Source organism: Geotrypetes seraphini, chromosome 1 (genome assembly GCF_902459505.1).
Source record: "Geotrypetes seraphini chromosome 1, aGeoSer1.1, whole genome shotgun sequence".
Taxonomy (NCBI): Eukaryota; Metazoa; Chordata; class Amphibia; order Gymnophiona; family Dermophiidae; genus Geotrypetes; species Geotrypetes seraphini.
In genome coordinates, this window is record NC_047084.1 from 394236075 (window position 1) to 394255901 (window position 19827).

Below are 19827 nucleotides of genomic sequence, written 5' to 3' on the forward strand. Positions count from 1 at the left end.
CGAGGCGCATCGGGCTCTGCTCAACGCCCCTATCTCTTGTCAGGAGATTTCTACAGCTATAGGCAATCTGAAACTCGCTAAAGCAGCGGGTCCAGATGGCATGGGACCTGAGTTTTATAAGCTCTTGCAACATCATGTTGGCCCTGCCTTATGCGCCATGTTTGGTGACATGCAGACTTCTGATCGACTTCTTCCGGAGCAGAATCACGCTCACCTAGTGGTTCTTCCTAAGCCGGGTAAAGACCCTGAACTGGTGGGTTCTTATAGACCCATATCTTGCTCAATCAGGACATGAAGCTTCTTACGGCTATCCTGGCTAAATGACTGGCTCAGGTCGTCCCCTTGCTTGTCCATCCTAACCAGGTGGGGTTCGTGCTTGGGCGATTTTCTTCGGCCAACATTCTTAAAGCGCTGGTGGCTTTGAGGGAAGGTCATGTCCGTCCTGGGGATGTTTGTTGGCTAGTTTAGACGCCGAAAAGGCCTTTGATAGGGTTGTTTGGCCTTACCTCTTCTGGGTCTTGCAGCGCTTTGGTATTACTGGTTCGTTTCATGATTGGGTGGTCCGTCTGTATACGGCTCCAACTGCTCAGCTGCTTATTAATCGCCAACGTATGACCTCTTTCCCTTTGAGGAGGGGGACCCGGCAGGGATGTCCCTTATCGCCCTTGCTGTTCATCCTCTCGCTTGAACCTTTGGCGGCTAAGATCAGGGACTCTCCGGGAGTGGAGGGCATTCAAGTGGGTACGGAGCTCTGTAAGATCACCATGTTTGCGGATGACATGTTGTTATTTGTTGCCCGGGTCGCCCTTCCTTGTATAACTTCTTTCATTGCCTCCTTTGGGTCATTTTCGGGACTGTGTATTAATTTCAGTAAATCTGAGGCACTCCCTGTTTCCTCGCCCTGCGCCTCCCGTTCCCTGCCCACCTTCCCTTTTCGGTGGGCTGCGGGGGAGCTTAAGTATCTTGGGATCTTTCTTAGCGCTGAGTGGTCTGCTGTTTATCGGCGCAATATTGTGCTTCGACTTGCTCAGCTCCGCGATACTTCTCATCGCTGGGGGGACCTTCCCATGTCTCTTTTTGGTCGTATTTCCTTATTTAAGATGGTTCTGCTGCCCAAGATTCTTTATCTCTTGCAGATGATTCCTTTCTGGCTTCGGGGGGGCGGAGAAGAGGGCCTACAGGTCCTTTATCGGTTCTTTTATCAGGTGGAACCGGAGGGCCCGCGTTGGGTTTTGGAGACTCACGCAGAGTAGAGAGCGGGGTGGATTGGCGCTTCCGGATCTCCGGTTGTACAATGTGGCTGCTTTGATGCGATGGGTGCATAAACTCTTCATGCTTAGTTACCGATTTGCCCCCCCGGGCTTGTTTGATTCTTGGGTGGCACCTCATAGCGCATTGGCCTGTCTTGATATCCCTCAGTGGCGGCGACCCCAAGTGGGCTGCAATTCTTTATGGTTGGAACCGCTGTGGCGTGCGCTACTCTGGTGGCGGTGGCGGATAGGAGGGGGATTGCGGGATCATTGGGCTTTCCAATTTGTTCGGAGAAACCCTGCGTTTCCACCGGGTGTTGGTGGGTCGTGCGGCTTGGCGGCCAGCTTTGGTACTTGTTTTTGTTTGGGGCATGTTTGCTCTCAGTCCTCTGCGGATGGGACCTTCCCTTCCCATGCTGATCTCCGTCGTCACTGGTCTCTCCCTGATATGCCTTTCTTTGCTTATTTGCAACTGCGTCATTTGTATGAGGAAGCTCGGAGGCGTACCCCCTCTGGTTATCGTTTTTTGAAAGTGGACCATTTGTTTCTCTCTCTCCCTGCTTCTTCGAATTCTCTGTCCACTTGGTATGGGTTGGCCCGGACGGAAAGACCGGACTCTTGGCTCCAGCATCTGGCCTCTCAATAGACTGAGGAATTGGGGGAATCTGTTGGAGCTGAGATGTTGGTGGCCTGTTTTTCTAGTATTTCTAGGAGGGCCCGGAATGTTCAATTGCAGGAAGTACAGTTCAAATTATTACACCGTACTTATTTTACCAGGGTCCGGGGTGTGCGGGCGGGTCTTTGGGACTCGGATGTCTGTGTTAAATGTCAGCGTATGAGCTTCGCCCTCGTGCATATGATCCTGGAGTGTCCGCTATTGGGGACTTATTGGACTGGGGTGCTGGACTTCCTGGCCCGCATAGTGGGAACGCCCTTGCAATGGTCTTATCTACTTATTGTGTTGGGGTGTGAGGGGGAGGTGCTTGATCAGGGCTTGAGTTTGGAGCACTGGCGTTTTTTGTACACAGCTCTGCTTGTGGCCAAACATGGAGTGCTTCGCCTGTGGATGGATGCTAGTGCGCCTGAGGTGTTGGGGTGGAAGCGCTCCCTGGCTGAAGTGGCCCGTTGGGAGCTTCACACTTGTCGGGGACCACTGTCGGCGTCCCGACGCTTATATCGCTGTCTCTGGGATGCCACCTTATTGGAGGTTGGTGCTCTTTGAGTGCTTCTGGCTCGCTCCTATTCACTTCCATTGAGCTGGGGGGGGGGGGTTGTCTGTCTGTGTGTGGGGGGGTCTTTATGCTTGCGGCGTGGATGCTAGGGTGGCTGCCTTGGTTGGATGCTGGGGGGGGTCTGGGGGGGGGGGGGGGGTTTGTGCCTTCTCTATCTATTGAAAATGTTGAAATGTACTGACCAGCTTGATTGCATTTCTTGTTTATTCTTATATGGAATCTGTTGAAGAAGCTTCTGGATTTGTTCTCCTGCGGGTCTCGCGGGGCTTGTATCTCTTTCTTTTGGGTGTGGGATCCCCTGCTTGTTTTGCTGTTTCTCTGACATGTATGTACTTTGTTGCCCTTTTTGGCAGTTCAGTCTTTTCTGTTCAATAAAAATATTTCAAACAAAAAAACATGGTCACACCACTATGATCCTGAGACAAAACAACAGTCCATGCAATGGTGGACTCAGGTTCTCCAAGGCCACAGAAATTCAAGACCCAAAAGTCAACAGGAAAGATCATTGTCACAGTGTTTTGGGATAAGGAAATGTTATGATTGACTATCTTCTAAGTGGCCAAGCAATTAATGCAGAATACCACTGTAACTTGCTGTGCTGATTAAATGAGGCACTGAAAGAAAAAAAGAGAGGGAAGCTGTGGAAAATTCTTTTTGCAAGACAATGAACCTACTCACAAGACTAGCAAAACGATGGATCAGTGTGTCTCAAACTTTTTTTTAGCTCCGACACACTAAACGGAGTAAATGTTTTTCACGGCAGATTATAATTGAAATTATAAAATTGAAAAACCTGTAGGAATGCCACAAAGGAAACACAAACACTTAGACTTAGAGTCGAGAGGAGGCGCTCCAAATGAATGGTCTCTCCCTTTTTTTTTTATTGAGAATCATATCTCCATTAATTACTTAGTTAATGCTCTACAAGGTTATAATTTCATAATGCATTTACAGTGAGGATTAAACCATTGTTTATCTATATCATGGAGGAGAGTGTGGCGCAGTGGTTAAAGCTACAGCCTCAGCACCATGGGGTTGTGGGTTCAAACCCACGCTGCTCCTTGTGACCCTGGGCAAGTCACTTAATCCCCCCATTGCCCCAGGTACAGACAGGGAAAAATGCTTGAGTATCTGAATAAATTCATGTAAAACCGTTCTGAGCTCTCCTGGGAGAACGGTATAGAAAATTGATAAATAAATAAATAAAGCTACTATCTCACGTGACATATGAATATATAATAACAGTTATAATAAAGTGATTCCCAATGTGTACATTTCTGATATGTCTCAAATCTTACTATACTGTTTAAACTCGACAGTGATCTTAACCATCTGAGATAGTAAACACCTATTATCATACAGTTTTTTTGGAACCTCAGGCCACCACTCAGAGCTCAAACTCGTTCATTGCTCTAAGCTTTATGTGGAAGCTCCTCATTGGATCCTTTTATATTTTCTAACCTCTTTTTGCTTTTGTAATAAATTTTTTGTTATTTCTTAAACAGTTTTATATAGACTCAAGGCTTAAAATATTAAGCACTACTTAGCTTGGTCTTGTGGTCTTTGGCTACGGGGAATTTCACACCAACATGTTTCGCTGGATAGCTTTATCAAGGTTTTACCCCTAGGATACAACAAAAGCCAATTACCATCTTAATACAGCACCACCAGATATTAACTTTACTAGAGTGCCCTATTATCTCGCTTACCTTTCAAATTTTCCGCCAAAACTTGTGACCACTTCTCCACAAATATGGCGGCGGCGTTTTTACTTAGAGTTTAAATAGGACGAAGCCCTCATTTGCATAAGTGACGTCATCACGCCACGTAAGCATCACGAGGTGCTACGTCTTGTCAAATTTAGTTAGATGGAATATACATGATTTGTTACTAAAAGATACCCTTTCCATCCAGATGCACGTTAGATCAGAGAACCCCATTCTAGTTCCACATTCAATCCGTGTGGAATCACTGTATTTAACGCGTATATCCAACGCTGTTCTTTATAGTTCAGTCTTTCTTCATTGTTGCCTCCCTCCCACCCACTTTCCATACTATCAATTATACGCCACTGTATCTGCTCAATTGTATGATGATGTTCCAAAAAATGCTCCACCATTGGAGCTAGAACATTTTTTGTTTTCAACATAAATCACGATTGAAAACAAAAAATGTTCTAGCTCCAATGGTGGAGCATTTTTTGGAACATCATCATACAATTGAGCAGATACAGTGGCGTATAATTGATAGTATGGAAAGTGGGTGGGAGGGAGGCAACAATGAAGAAAGACTGAACTATAAAGAACAGCGTTGGATATACGCGTTAAATACAGTGATTCCACACGGATTGAATGTGGAACTAGAATGGGGTTCTCTGATCTAACGTGCATCTGGATGGAAAGGGTATCTTTTAGTAACAAATCATGTATATTCCATCTAACTAAATTTGACAAGACGTAGCACCTCGTGATGCTTACGTGGCGTGATGACGTCACTTATGCAAATGAGGGCTTCGTCCTATTTAAACTCTAAGTAAAAACGCCGCCGCCATATTTGTGGAGAAGTGGTCACAAGTTTTGGCGGAAAATTTGAAAGGTAAGCGAGATAATAGGGCACTCTAGTAAAGTTAATATCTGGTGGTGCTGTATTAAGATGGTAATTGGCTTTTGTTGTATCCTAGGGGTAAAACCTTGATAAAGCTATCCAGCGAAACATGTTGGTGTGAAATTCCCCGTAGCCAAAGACCACAAGACCAAGCTAAGTAGTGCTTAATATTTTAAGCCTTGAGTCTATATAAAACTGTTTAAGAAATAACAAAAAATTTATTACAAAAGCAAAAAGAGGTTAGAAAATATAAAAGGATCCAATGAGGAGCTTCCACATAAAGCTTAGAGCAATGAACGAGTTTGAGCTCTGAGTGGTGGCCTGAGGTTCCAAAAAAACTGTATGATAATAGGTGTTTACTATCTCAGATGGTTAAGATCACTGTCGAGTTTAAACAGTATATTTATTGAAAAAACCACCTAAAAAAATCACATAATAATTGTGCATTGTAAGCTTATTCAAATCTTACTATGGCATGTGACAGTCCAAAGGTTATGATGCATGCTTCTTAAGCTCTCTTGATTAGCGTTGCTCAGGCAAAGTCTGATTGTTGCCCATATAAGGGATGCTTAAACAAGATAAGAGATAAGAGATAAGATAGGGATAAACCTGTGTCGGCCTTCTGCTCAAGGTGCAACCCTTGTCCTTGCTTAGAATGTATATGTGGCAGGAGGGAGAGGGAGAGGAAATGAGAAACAGGGCCTCAGAACCAAACCCAGGCCTGGATCCACACACAGGCCTTGATCCGCACACAGGGCCTAGGTCGGTGTGCCAACCTGGCCTGCGTTCAGAACCGCCTGTGTGTTGACCCTGCCTGTGTTCTGATGCCCTGGATCAGAACTTATCAGATCTCCATTCCTATAAAAACCAACAAAAATTAAATTTGAGAGTTATTTATTTAAAGTTCTTTAAGCTATGGGGCTTTCCCCATGTCTGTCTCAATAGCAGACTGTGGACTATATGGGGTGTGGGTAATTGTAACAATGGTGAAACTAAAGTAGATACAATACAATTGCTAATCAATCAAGTTTCAAGTTTATTAAAAAAAATTTTAGACCGCTTATTCAGATTTCTAAGCGGTTTACAATATAAAATTACATAAAAACACATAAAAACAAGGGATACTAGATAACTTCCGAACATAACAAAAGGTTTTGATGAAACATAAGGAACTACCTCAGACAATAGGGTAGTGGGGAAGAACTACAATTATTATAGAAAAGGTGCAATATAAAAGGAAAAACAATAGGTAAGGGTAAAAAGTAGCAGTTGATTTAAATTTTGCCCTTAAAAGGACAGTTGTTATCCAAAAGCGTCTTGGAACAAGAATGTTTTTAATTTTGCTTTAAATTGTTTTATTTCAGATTCACAGTGCAAGTGGTTAGGCAGCGAATTCCATAGGGTAGGGGCAGTAACCGCAAAGTTATTGGATTGCAACGTATTAATCAATTTTAAAGATGGTAAGACAAGGAGATTCTGAGAAGTTGAACGGAAAGATTTTGAAGTCTGTTGATGAAATCCGGTTGGTTATTTAATTTTGTTGTGAGTACTTGTTTTTGAGTGCTCGCATCCGCAGGGCTTGTTCTATGCGCGTTTCACCTAAAGAAATATCCCTAAAAACCCATTTATGAACAAAAGATCGAAGCTGAGTATATAAAATGAAGTCTTTAGGCTCCAACCCATATTCGGCCTATAACTCCTCAAAGGATAACATGTGCATATCACCCCACAACTGGCCCAAAAAACGTAAACCCAATTAACCCACCTATAATTAATTGCCACCTCTCGGTTAGAGGAAAACTCCAGGATCACCAAAATTGCCATTTCACTAAAAAACTGCCGCTCCGGAAATAGCACCCGCTGGAGTCGATACCATGCGGTAAGAATAGTTTGTAAAAAAGGATTGGGAGGCCGCAAAGTAATATGCAAACGCTCCAGTGGAACTCATGGTAATTTCCACAACAAAATACGAGGTATAAAATGTTGTTCCACATGGATCCACAGGCGATCCTCAACTGCAACAACGTCGCCCTATACTATAAATGAAAATTGGGGACCCCCATACCACCCTGTAATTTGGCCCAATAAAGTATACTACGCCGAACCTACGCCGAACCCTGGGGGGCTTCTTTTGCCATATGTAAACAAAAACCTTTCGGGAAAGCATCCATAAGAAATCCTCCGAAAGAGTAATAGGCAAAGCGAGAAATGCATTCCGGAACTTGGTGGCAACAGGGATGGCTGCTGAGCAACTCCCTTGGGCACACTTACTGCTTATTATTTGATATTTGTCTCACAGCAGTGTGGCAGTTTTTGCTGAGAAAATATGAGAACTGACTGCTGGTTAATCCTCCCTGCCATTGAGAAGTAGGTCAGAAGTACGATTTGGCTGATTGCAAGTTATTGGCAGTTGATTTTTGAATTGCTGACAGTGGCTGATGATCTGGCTGTTGGCTGATGTTTATTTTTGCCTGCCTAATACAGTTTTCTTGCACTCTGTAAACTTTATCTGACTGCTAATTGAAAATCAACACAAATACTAACCAGCAGAGGATTGAATCAGTATCGGTACTTTGAGTTAACTGATGGCGACTGACAGTGATCCTTTGATCCAACAGCTTGAGACCAGCACAGGAAACAGAGGAAGGAGCCTGCTTCTTTAGATAGACGGTTTGATCCACTCGTCTTCCGAGCTGGCGGGGGCTATGTGGCTGTTGTCTGCTGACTGGAGTGCTGACAGTGGCTGGTGAACTGGCTGTCGGTTGATGTTTTTTTTTTTTTTCCCAGCCTGGTACAGTTCTCTCCCACTCTGAAAACTTTATCTGACTGCTAGTTGAAAATCAGCACAGATACTGACGAGCAGAATAGTGAAGCTGAAGCCTGAACTAGATAGACGCCGGAGCCACACCGAAGCCAAAGGCAGGCAGCAGAATCAGCGGCTGGGACTTGGAAGCACTGCTCTGCCCCTCCCCCGATCCAGCAGGGGATAGCGGTGAGCACAAGGAGACGCCGAGGCCGCACCGAAGCCAGCGGCAGACAGCAAAAGCAGTGGCGGGGACCTAGGAGCACAGCTCCGCCCTCCCCCGATCCAGCAGGGTTCTATACCATACTAGATATGTTAGGTACAATGAGCTTCGCATCTTGCACCACCATAAGAACCACACTTTTAAGTTATACACAAGCAATCCTTCTGATACTCCTGCTCTTAACAGACTGGAAAACAACTGTACACAACATATATCCAATACCCATCATAGCATACTCCAGAGGAATTACCCAGCCAAATTGGCATCTCATATTAAACAGAAACACGTACTATCAGCCCTTCACATATCAACCCTCCCCAAAATTAACAACTAGAAAACTAACAAATCCATACAATACCACAATACTACCCCACCAAAGATCACTCATATACCTGAAAACAACGAACAACTCACCAATAGAATACATCCCTCTCAAATGCGCCTATATGAACATCAGAGCCATTGGCCCTAAAACAGAACGCATAAAAAACTGGATAGAAGAAGATAACCTTGATTGCCTTTTCCTCACAGAGACCTGGCTCACCTCTGATACAGATCCCAGAATAACTGAAGTCTGTCCTAAAAGCCACAAAATGACACGTATGCAGAGAAAATAAGGAGGAAGGAATGCAGAGACACTGGTATGCAGAGAAAGAGAAGGAGGAATTGCCATCATAGCCAGAGACACATTAAACATACACCTACTAGACAAAATACAGACCAATACATGGATTTACTTGCCTGTCAACTCTCAAGCACATCACTTAAAGGAACATTCACATGCATACTATGCTACATAACCCCAAGTAACTGGAGCACAGCCAAGCCAATATTTGAAGAATTATCTATCGAAACTCCCTAGCCACTACCTACAACCTCCTTCTAGGAGACTTCAACCTTCACCTTGAAAACCATTCCTGCAAAAATGCTGAAACTGTACTAGCATACCTAGAAGCCCTAACATATAAAATCTTAGATCCTCAAACTACACATGAAAAAGGACACCAGCTGGACATCGTAGCATACATGTCCCAACAGACCTCACACCCAGAAATTCAAGCCTTAAACGGAAAATGGAACCGTTCCCTTTGGTCTGATCACTACACCTACTCCTTCGAAATCAATTGGTCTTGTAACAAATACACTCCGACTACTCAACAGACTACCTTCCTCTCACGCAAACATATAGATCCCTCAGTATTCTGGACAAAAACAGACACCATAATCCAACAATACACATCTAAAGACTTCATCTCAAAATGGAACCTGCTAAGTAGGACCACACTAGACGAACTAGCCCCAGAAAAACCTAAAACCCAAATCCACAGAAAATCAAACAAATGGTTTGGCAATGAACTACTCCAACTCAAAAGACAATGTAGACAACTGGAAAGAAAATGGAGAAAAAGCGACCAAGAATCCACAAAAACAGCATGGATAGCAACAAACCGAAAGTACAAACAAAAACTGAAAGGAAAAAGAAGGGCATACTACTCGAAACCAATTGGAGATGGACCCAAGACTCAAAAAAGCTATTTCAGCTACTAAAAGTCCTCACAAACACAATACCATACATAGAGAACAACAATTCGCCCCCACCTACAGCCACCCCCTTAGCTACCTACTTCAAAAACAAAATCGCAAATATCAGAGCCTCTTTCAACAGAACACCCTCACACATAGAGACATCATTTCCACCAACAGAAAAAGACTCAATCACAGCAGATAGAACCTGGTCCCATTTCTCACCTATAGAATGGGCAGAGTTCAACAATCTTTATAATAAATACAGCCATGCAGCCTGTGACCTCAACCATTGCCCCCCATACCTACTGAAAAACTCAAGCATATTATTCCGCTCCCTACTTCTACAATGGATATACTCATCACTACTAGAGGGTTATTTCCCACAAGAACTCAGTGAAATCATAATAACTCTGATATTAAAGGACCCTAGAGGAGCAAAAGACCAACCATCCAATTACAGACCCATTGCCTCAATCTGATGGAAGGTCTTGTAGCAAAAAATTTAGCCTCTTACCTAGAGAATCACAACATACTCCACTCCACACAATTGGGATTCAGAGCCAAATATAGCACGGAGACACTACTAGGAACACTAATGGACACTGCAAGACAACACCTCTGTACAGGCAAGAAAATACTGCTGATACAACTAGACCTTTCTGCAGCCTTCGACTTGGTAGACCACGAAATGCTTCTACAAACTCTCGATTCAATAGGAATCTCAGGCAAAGTACTTGCATGGTTCAAAGGATTCCTACAATCAAGAACTTACAGAGTTAAAACAATGCAAGAAAAATCAGAACCATGGTCCAACCCCTGCGGAGTTCCCCAAGGATCACCCCTATCACCTACATTATTCAATATATACATAGCCTCCCTCAGCTACTACCTAGATAATCATGGCATAATTTCATACAGCTACGCAGATGACATCACTATTCTCCTACCCTTCGACCAACCAGAACCTGTCATGACAAGCACAATACACAAAACTCTTGATTCAGTTGCAATTTGGATGACAGAGCACAAATTAAAACTTAACCTTGACAAAACAAATTTCATCCTACTAGAAAACAACAAAACTTCAACATTAACTAATCTTGTAATAAACTCGATCTCATACCCAATACAACCTACACTAAAATTGCTAGGAGTCACAATTGACAGAGGCTGCACCATGCAACCTCAAATTAACAAAATAATAAAGGCATCGTTCATGACCATGAGAAATCTAAGAAAAATCCGAACATTCTTCGAAAAGAAGCAATTTCTACTATTGGTACAATCTCTTATCCTTGGGATGATAGACTACTGCAACATACTATACCTACCTTGTCCTGCGACCATGATGAAGCAATTGCAGACAATACAGAATACAGCCCTGAGACTTGTCTATTTCCTAAAAAAAATATGACCATATCACAGAGACATACCATGACTCGCACTGGCTTCCAATAGAAGTGAGAAGTGAGAGTGCACTTCAAATTCTACTGCTTACTTTACAAGGCTCTCAACGGAAAAAGCCCAACCTACTGGAATAACCGACTAAATCAACCCTCCTCAACCAGACACAGAAGATCCCACTCACTATTCACTCACCCATCATCCAAAGATGTCAAACGAAAAAAACTTTATGATAATCTAATAGCCTCCAAAGCAGCTAAACTGGACAGACAAATCACCACTCTGTTATCTTCAACTACAGATTACAAAGCCTTCGGAGAGATATTAAAACCATATTCTTCAAAAAACACATAAAACCTATCCAGAAAAAACAATCCCAACCCAATATCCAACACTCTATTTACCCTTAGATCTCTCTAATTCTCTTCTATCTACCAAACGTTATTTAAAACCCATAATTTCACCCTATTCTTATCTCCTAAAGACCTCCACTTCCCTTTGGTAACTCTTTATCCAACATATATTACCTTAAAAATTCTATGTCATCGCTTATTCTATTCCTTCAAATTTTGAATATAATTTTTGTTTTAGTTTGGATGTAATCCGCCTTGAACCGCAAGGTAATATAAATCACTAATGTAATGTAATAAAACAATTTCGGCAAAACCAACATTTTAAGAGCAGAAATACGCCCAATCCAACTCAGCGACAAGTCTTCCCATCGTTCTAATTCCACAAAAATTTGATGAAGCCTCTCTGGATAATTCACCATATATGACTGCAGTTAAATTAATACCCAAATATTTAATGAAGTTAGCAGCCCAGGAGAAAGCAAATAAAAGCTGTAAACGCTGTACCTGTGCTTCACTCAGTATCACATTTAAAATTTTGGATTTTTCCATATTAACTTTAAATCCAAAGAGTCTATCAAAGTCCTCCAAAGCCCTTAAAACTGGCGGTAATGACTGTTCTGGCTGTTTTAGCAACACCAAAACATCATCCGCATTGTGGCCAGTCAGGCACGGTGCCTCCCAAGGTCCCAGTTAGGTCAGGAGAAAAAGTAAAAGGGAAAACCCGGAAGGCAAATTCCAAGGTCTCTCCTGGTCATGACTCTGATAATATCTCCTTTGACCACCAGATGGAGCCTGAACTATCTGAGAATGAGCTAGGTGAGCTGTACCCAAGCCACCACAGGGGGAGCCCAAGAGCATCCTGGAACACTGCTGACTCAGCTAGAGTAGGGCGTGGCCCTAAAGTAGAAATATAGAAACATAGAAAAGTGACGGCAGAAAAGGGCCAAGGCCCATCAAGTCTGCCCACTCTATTGACCCACCCACCATCCTAACTACCCTGTGAGAGATCACACTCTGATGTCCCATTCCCTCTTAGAGATCCAACATGAGCATCCCATCTGTTCTTAAAATCTGGCACGCTACTGGCCTTGATAATCTGTGCTGGAAGCTCATTCCAATTACCAACCACTCTTTCGGTGAAGAAGTACTTCCTGGTATCGCCATGGAACTTCCCGCCCTTTATTTTCAGCGGGTGCCCTCTTGTGGTCGAAGGTCCTCTCAGAAAGAAAATATCATCTTCTACCTCAGTACGACCAGTGATATACTTAAACGTCTCAATCATGTCTCCCCTCTCCCTACGTTCTTCGAGAAAGTATAGCCGCAATTTGTTTAGCCTTTCTTCGTACGATAGATCTTTGAGTCCCGAGACCATCCTGGTGGCCATTTGCTGAACCGACTCAACCTTCAGCACATCCTTACGGTAATGTGGCCTCCAAAACTGTACGCAGTACTCCAGATGAGGCCTCACCATGGTTCTGTACAATGGCATTATGACATTGGGTTTCCGACTAACAAAGCTTCTCCAGATACAACCCAGCATTTGCCTGGCCTTGGAAGAAGCCTTCTCCACTTGATTGGCAGTTTTCATGTCTTCACTAATGATTACTCCCAAATCTCATTCTGCTTCAGTCCTTGCCAAGGTTTCTTCATTCAATGTGTACGTTCTGCACGGATTATTGTTGCCAAGGTGCATGACCTTGCATTTTTTAGTGTTAAAACTAAGCTGCCAGGTCGAGGACCAATGTTCCAATAAAAGCAGGTCTAGCGTCATGCTGTCAGACAAATTGCTGTCACTTACAATGTTACATAGTTTGGCATCATCAGCGAATAAAGTTATTTTACCTTGAAGCCCCTGAGTCATGTCTCTTACAAATATGTTGAAAAGGATTGGGCCCAAGACCGAGCCCTGCGGCACACCACTGGTCACCTCCGACATTTTAGAGAGGGTACCGTTAACCACCACTCTCTGAAGTCTACCATTCAGCCAATCTTTGACACATGCGGTTAGTGTATCACCTAATCCAATCGATTTCATTTTGCTCAATAACCTGTGGTGGGGGACGCTATCAAAAGCTTTGCTGAAGTCCAAATACACTACATCCAGGGACTCACCCAGATCCGATTTTCTTGTTACCCAGGCAAGGAAACTGATGAGGTTGGATTGGCAGGACCTACCCTTAGTGAACCCATGTTGGTGGGGATCACGTAGATTCTTCTCATCCAGGATCGTGTCTAGCTTGCGTTTGATTAGTGTTTCCATGATTTTACACACTATCGATGTGAGACTCACCGGTCTGTAATTCGCAGCCTCTGTCCTGCAACCCTTTTTGTGCAGAGGAATGACATTAGCTGTTTTCCAGTTCAAGGGGACTCTTCCCGTACTCAGGGAGAGATTAAAGAGTACGGATAACGGTTCTGCTAGGACATCTCTGAGCTCATTGAGCACTCTCAGATGTAGATTGTCCGGGCCCATTGCTTTGTTCACCTTGAGTCTTGATAATTCGTCGTAGACATCTCCGGAAGTAAACTCAAAATTCCGAAACGGGTCTTCTGAACATTGCTTTGCTGGCAACTGTGGACCGGACCCCGGTGCCTCGTAGGTGAAGACCGAGCAGAAGTATTCATTTAGTAGTGCGGCTTTGTCTGAATCTGATTCTACATAATTCCCGTCTGGTTTCCTTAGGCGCACTATCCCATCAGTGTTTCTTTTTCTGTCACTAATATACCTGAAGAAGGATTTGTCCCCTTTCTTAATGTTCCTTGCAAGGTTTACTTCAACTCGATGCTTAGCCTCTCTGACTGCCGCTTTCACCACTGTAGACTTGGCCTTGTATTCTAATTTAGCCTCCCTTGTCTCCGAATTTTTGTAGGAAATGAATGCTTGTTTCTTTTCTTTAATGAGGTCTGAGATCTCTGCGGTGAACCATTGGGGTCTATTGTTTCTTCGCCGTTTGCTTGCTGATTTTATGTAGCGGTTCATTGCTACGTGTAGGGTAGATTTCAAGGTTGACCACATAGCTTCCGTATTATCGGCCACAGCTTGGTTTTGCAGTGCCTGATGGACAAAATCTCCCATGCGTTTAAAGTCAGCACCACGAAAGTTGAGTACTTTTGTTGTCGTGCTTGATCTAGTGAAATCTTTCCTGAGTTTGAACCATACCATGTTGTGGTCGCTGGAGGCTAACTTATCGCCTACCGAGACCTCCGAGACGCTTTCTCCGTTGGTGAGTACCAGGTCCAGTATCGCCTGGGCCCTGGTGGGTTCCAATACAGTTGTTTGAGTTGTGCTCCTTTGATAGCGGATAATAGCCTTCTGCTGCCACTGGTCGTCGCCGAGAGTGTGTTCCAATCTGCATTGGGCATGTTGAAGTCCCCTAGCAGTACAGTGTCCCCCCTTAAAGTGATATTCTCTATGTCTTTGATTAATTCAATGTCTTTGTTTTCCGGCTGTCTAGGAGGTCTGTAAATTTCACCAAGATATAGGCATTTTTCGTTGCCTCTGGCTAGGTTCACCCAGAGGGATTCCCCGGTGTACTTGACATCTATGATTCTCGTAGTTTTAATGTCTTCTCTAGTGTATAGTGCTACCCCTCCCCCTAACTTGCCCTCTCTGTCTTGACGAAGTAAGTTGTAACCCGGTATGTAAGCCAGCAGTGGAGATCAGACAGGCAGGCCGGCTAGGGAGAAGGTTTAAGCCTTGCCTCCCTGAGGAACCTCCTGGGCCAATAGGAGCAATAGACCCATACCCATGGAGTTAATGGAAGCTGGACGAGCTGCCAGTACTGGATGTAGAACCCATGGACTATCAAGAAAGTTGTGCAGTGTGTGATACTGATTTTCCTGAGCCCATGCAGGTGGACCTGATCTCTAGCTACAAAGAGTGAGTGTTTTGGATTGTTTGCCTGTTTGGACTAATTTTGATGTTTTTGTAAAGCTAGGAGTGTGAGATTGGGGAGAGGTTTTGTTAACACCCTGGGTGGGATTTTGAAGGCCATTCCTGTGGCTTTATTTTTACAAAACCTGAGACACTCTCCTTTCCTGGCAAGAATATAAAGTTGCCAGAGGCTTTACTTATTTGGGTTTTTTTTCTCAATTACTGTGAAGTGGGGAAGCCAGTACCCTGAATGCTAGCTGCGAAAATTGAGCAAGCTGCTTGGGAGCAGGCTTATGCTAGCTCTACAGAGGGTTGAAGACTTTAGCTGCTAATGTGAACTTTATTTTGGGGGCTGTTTGATTTGCTGTCCCCTTTTGGCATTTTTGTTGCTTTATTGCTGTTTTGAATATTGACAATTTTGCAGCTGTATGATGAACTACTTACTTGAATGAAAAGACTAAGTAAAACTGAACTATTTTGCTATAAACTTTAGTTGTGGTGACTTGGTTTGCTTTATTTTTTAGTTCCTGTCTAATAACAGTTGAATCCTGCAGGGTGACTCCATTTCGGGTCACATGCTAGTGCTGTTTCTCTGAGTAACCACTGGAGGAGCTGTGGAGTCCCGCTCGGTCCACAGTGCTGGTCACATTAACTTGGTATCAGGAGTGGGATCTAGCATCTCCTGCAGGACACTGTGGAACTGCAAGTTGAAAAAAAAAAAGTTTTTGTTCTGGACTTTATTTTTTTTTGGCTGTGTTTTGTAATACATAGCTGAACTGTTTGTGGATTGCAATTGCTTGCTTGTTGGATTCTGAGAACCTGTGTGACTGATCCTGTGACCTATCCGTGGGAGCAGTCTGTGTGACCAGAACCGGAAGGAGGACAGATCGACAGGGAGCAGCATTCCAGTTCCAGACGTGGTTCGAGTAGGAACTGTGTTCCAATCCCGAAGGAGGATCGAGCGGAAGCCAGTTCCAGTTCGAGAGCAGACCAGGAAGGACCCAAGGCCCAGAGGGACCGGTGAATCCAGGCCGAACCCAGTTCCGGACCGGAGACAGCACAGGCGGTGCACCCAATCAGCACAGACGTGCAGACTCATCAGTGCCTCTGGTAAGAGTACCTGGGGGTTGCTGGTGAGGATTAGGTAGTGCTGGTTGGGGAGGACTGGGGACTGGGGGAGGTTATAAAGAGGGGAACGCTCTTTATACAGCCACACTTGGGTTCCTCTTTTCTTGTTGGTTTTTTTTTAGGTTGACATTATGGACCAGGCGCAGATGTTAACAGCGTTGGCTAATGAGCATCAGCGGCAGAGTGAGGACCTGGAGGCCATCTTAAAGGCGTGTGAAGAACGCTGGCAAGCTAGCCAGGAGGTCATGAAGCATCGGCAGGGGGAACTGCTGGAAGCCATGCAACAGCAGAATAAGCTCTTTATGCACTTTTTGCAGCAGTTATACAACCAGAAGGACGTTCACTACCAGTTGGGTCGGTTGCGGATCTGGTAGGACTATCTGATCTTTCACGTGTTAGCTTATGGCCGATAGCAACCGAAGACGCATCTGTTGATTTTTTAAACTCTTTTGAGAGGATGGCGGTACCTACTGGGTGCCCTCCAGAACAAGGGGTGGTACGGGTCTTGCCCTGCTTGGCTAGGGGAAAAGAGGTAGAAGACTACCTCGATGCTCACGAACCCTTAGGAGAAAATCTGGGTTAGCCCCAGATACGGACATATAATCCACACGCAGACAAGATTGGTAAGGAAAGAATGAGGAAAGCCCCTCACAGAGTTCCTCAGCCCTCTCCCCATAGACTTAGTCCCTCAAACCAGGATAGGGAAGGTTATAGGAGAGGGAGGTTGGGGCATACACAAAATAGGGGTAAAGTGATAAACTTGACCAGCCAGGGATTTAGGTGTAAGACTGAGTCAGCCGATACTCATGAGCGAGGCCTGAGGTCTGCATGCAAGTTACAGGTCTCCATGGGGGGGCAAGAGACAATGGCGTTGATTGACACAGGAGACGATCAGTTAATGATGGCAGTCAAATTCCGGGAGAAAGTGTTCCCTGGGGAGAAAGAAGCCTCCCATACTAGAAAAGTCATGATCAAATGCATACATGGGGACAGTGCGACGTATTCTCTTAGGCCCACTACAGTTTTATACCAAGATAGGGTGTATCAAATTTCTGTGGCTTTGGTCCCAAGAGCCCCGTATGACCTAATTTTGAGCCAAGATTGGACTGGGTTAGGTGAATGCTTGGGGACCAAACAGGGCCTGGTTAACACCCATTCACAGGGCTTGCAGGTAGTCGATCCAGAGGTTGAGCTGGGCAGGGTATTTCCCTTTCTGGAGGAAGTAGAAGAAAAGCCTACTCAGAAGCGGGCGAGAGCTTCGAGGGCCCAAAAACGAAGGCAACAACAACAAAGGGCCCAGTTATTGAAGAGAGCTGGTCAGATGCAGGAATTCCCAGAACTACCCCGGGAGATAGTTGCAACTTTCCCCACATTCCCAAGCGAGCAACGATCAGACCCCTCGTTACAAGAGCTCTGGTGGCAGGCTACAGATCTCCAGTTGGGTAAAACCAGGCTGAGAATTAATAGGGGTCTCCTTTATAGGGAAGAAATAGCCCCAGAGACTTTGGGAGATAGACATGAACAATTGGTGGTCCCAAAGGGGTTCCGAAGATCATTTTACAAATAGCCCATGATTCTCCGCTGGCCGGACACAAGGGAATACAGGCTACCCAGAGGCAGGTCTTGGGTAGGTTCTTTTGGCCAGGAGTGAGGCAAGTGATAGAGGAGTTTTGCAAGTCCTGCCCTTCCTGTCAACAATTGACTATGAGTAAGCCGGCTCGGGCCCCTCTTATCCCTATCCCAGTGGTGAGCGAACCCCTTAAGAGGTTAGCAATGGACATAGTGGGCCCTTTAGAAAGGACTCCACGGGGGTATAGTTTCATTTTTGTGTTAATGGATGTGGCTACAAGATTTCCCTGGGCCTTTAATTATGTAAAACCTCATCTAAAGTGCTGATGAAGGAACTAATGAATCTATTTTGTACGGTTGGTTTTCCCCAGGAGGTTTTATCCGATCAGGGTAGTAACTTTCTATCTAGGGAGATGGAAGAGTTTTTGAAGGATCTAGGCGTTAGGCATATCAGAACGTCCGCTTACCATCCCCAAGCGAACGGCCTGGTTGAGCGCTTTAACCAATCCCTAAAACATATGCTGAAGAAAGGGTTAAAAGTGAATATGAAAGATTGGGATTTGTTTCTTCCCTATGTGTTGTTCGCGGCCAGAGAAAGGGTACAGAATTCATTGGGGGTTAGTCCCTTCGAGATGATGTATGGGCGTGCACCCCGAGGACTCCTGGACGTAGTTAAGGAAGGCTGGGATCCCCCAGAGGAAACTGAATTGAATATGTTGTCACATTTAGTCCAATTGAGGCAGAGACTAGCCCAGCTGGCAGGGTTGGGTAAGGAGAATTTGGAATGGGCCCAAAGTAAACAGAAAACATATTATGATAAGAGGGCTAAGGAACGCCGGTTTGAAATGGGGGAGCGGGTGCTGATATTGGTGCCCTCGGACCCACACAAGTTTTTGGCACACTGGAAAGGGTCAGCCACAATAGTAGAGAAATTAGGTCTGGTGAATCCTATATAATAAAACGCTAGCCGCGCATGCGCACTCAGACCTGCGTGATCTGTAATCCCTGATCCGTAGATCCGTGGCCAGAGTGCGTATGCGGCGGCTACACAAAGCGGGAGAAACAGACTCGAGCGCTGTGGCCGACTCACGATGGGAGGATGCGCCGCATGCTGCACATACTGGAGGGGGAGAGACATATCGCTTCTGCACCGGTACAAACATCCCTCCAGCGTTGGCAGTCGCTGCATGTTAAACAGGCTGCTTCGGGCTTTCTCCTGCAGTTGAGTCCCTCTGCCGCGTCACTGATGACGTCATCAATGACGCGACAGAGAGACTCAACGGCAGAAGAAAGCCGAAGCAGCCTGTTTAGCATGCTGCGGCTGCCAACGCTGGAGGGAGGTTTGATATTAAAGTCATCTTGCTGGGAGGGTCGCACAGTCAGCGGGGGTTGGGCTGGGAAGGGAGAGAAGCGTTTGCCTCGGGTGCTTCAGGCAGCAGCAGTGTTTACAATTCGCTGCTGTTGCTGGCTTCAGGCCTTCCTCTCTGGCCGGTCCTGCCTACTTCCTGTTTTCATGAAGACAGGACCGGCCAGAGAGAAAGACCTGAAGCCAGCAACAGCAATGAATTGTGAATGCTGCTGCTGACCAATGAAGTAGTTAAATGAGGAAAGGGAGCAGAGGGGGAGAGAATGGCTTGGAGGGAAGGAGGAAGGTATGCCAGACCAAGGCAAAAGGAAGGAGGAGATGGAGAGAGGCCATATGGGACAGAGAGAGAGAGGGCGGACACTGGATGGAAAGAGAAGAGAGGGCAGTGAATGGAAGGGGCAACATAGAGGGTGAACAGTATTCTAGCACCCGTTAATGTAACGGGTTTAATGACTAGTTATAGAATAAAGGATGAAAAAAATTATCTCCAGACC

The 19827-nt window shown here is 44.9% G+C and overlaps 1 protein-coding gene across 9 annotated transcripts in view; it reads left to right on the top strand.

Annotated features, from left to right (window-relative positions):
- The window catches only part of LOC117347156 (stimulated by retinoic acid gene 6 protein-like), a 422585-nt gene that overhangs the window by 289967 nt on the left and 112791 nt on the right, over positions 1-19827 (top strand). The gene's annotated exons all lie outside the window — the stretch shown is intronic.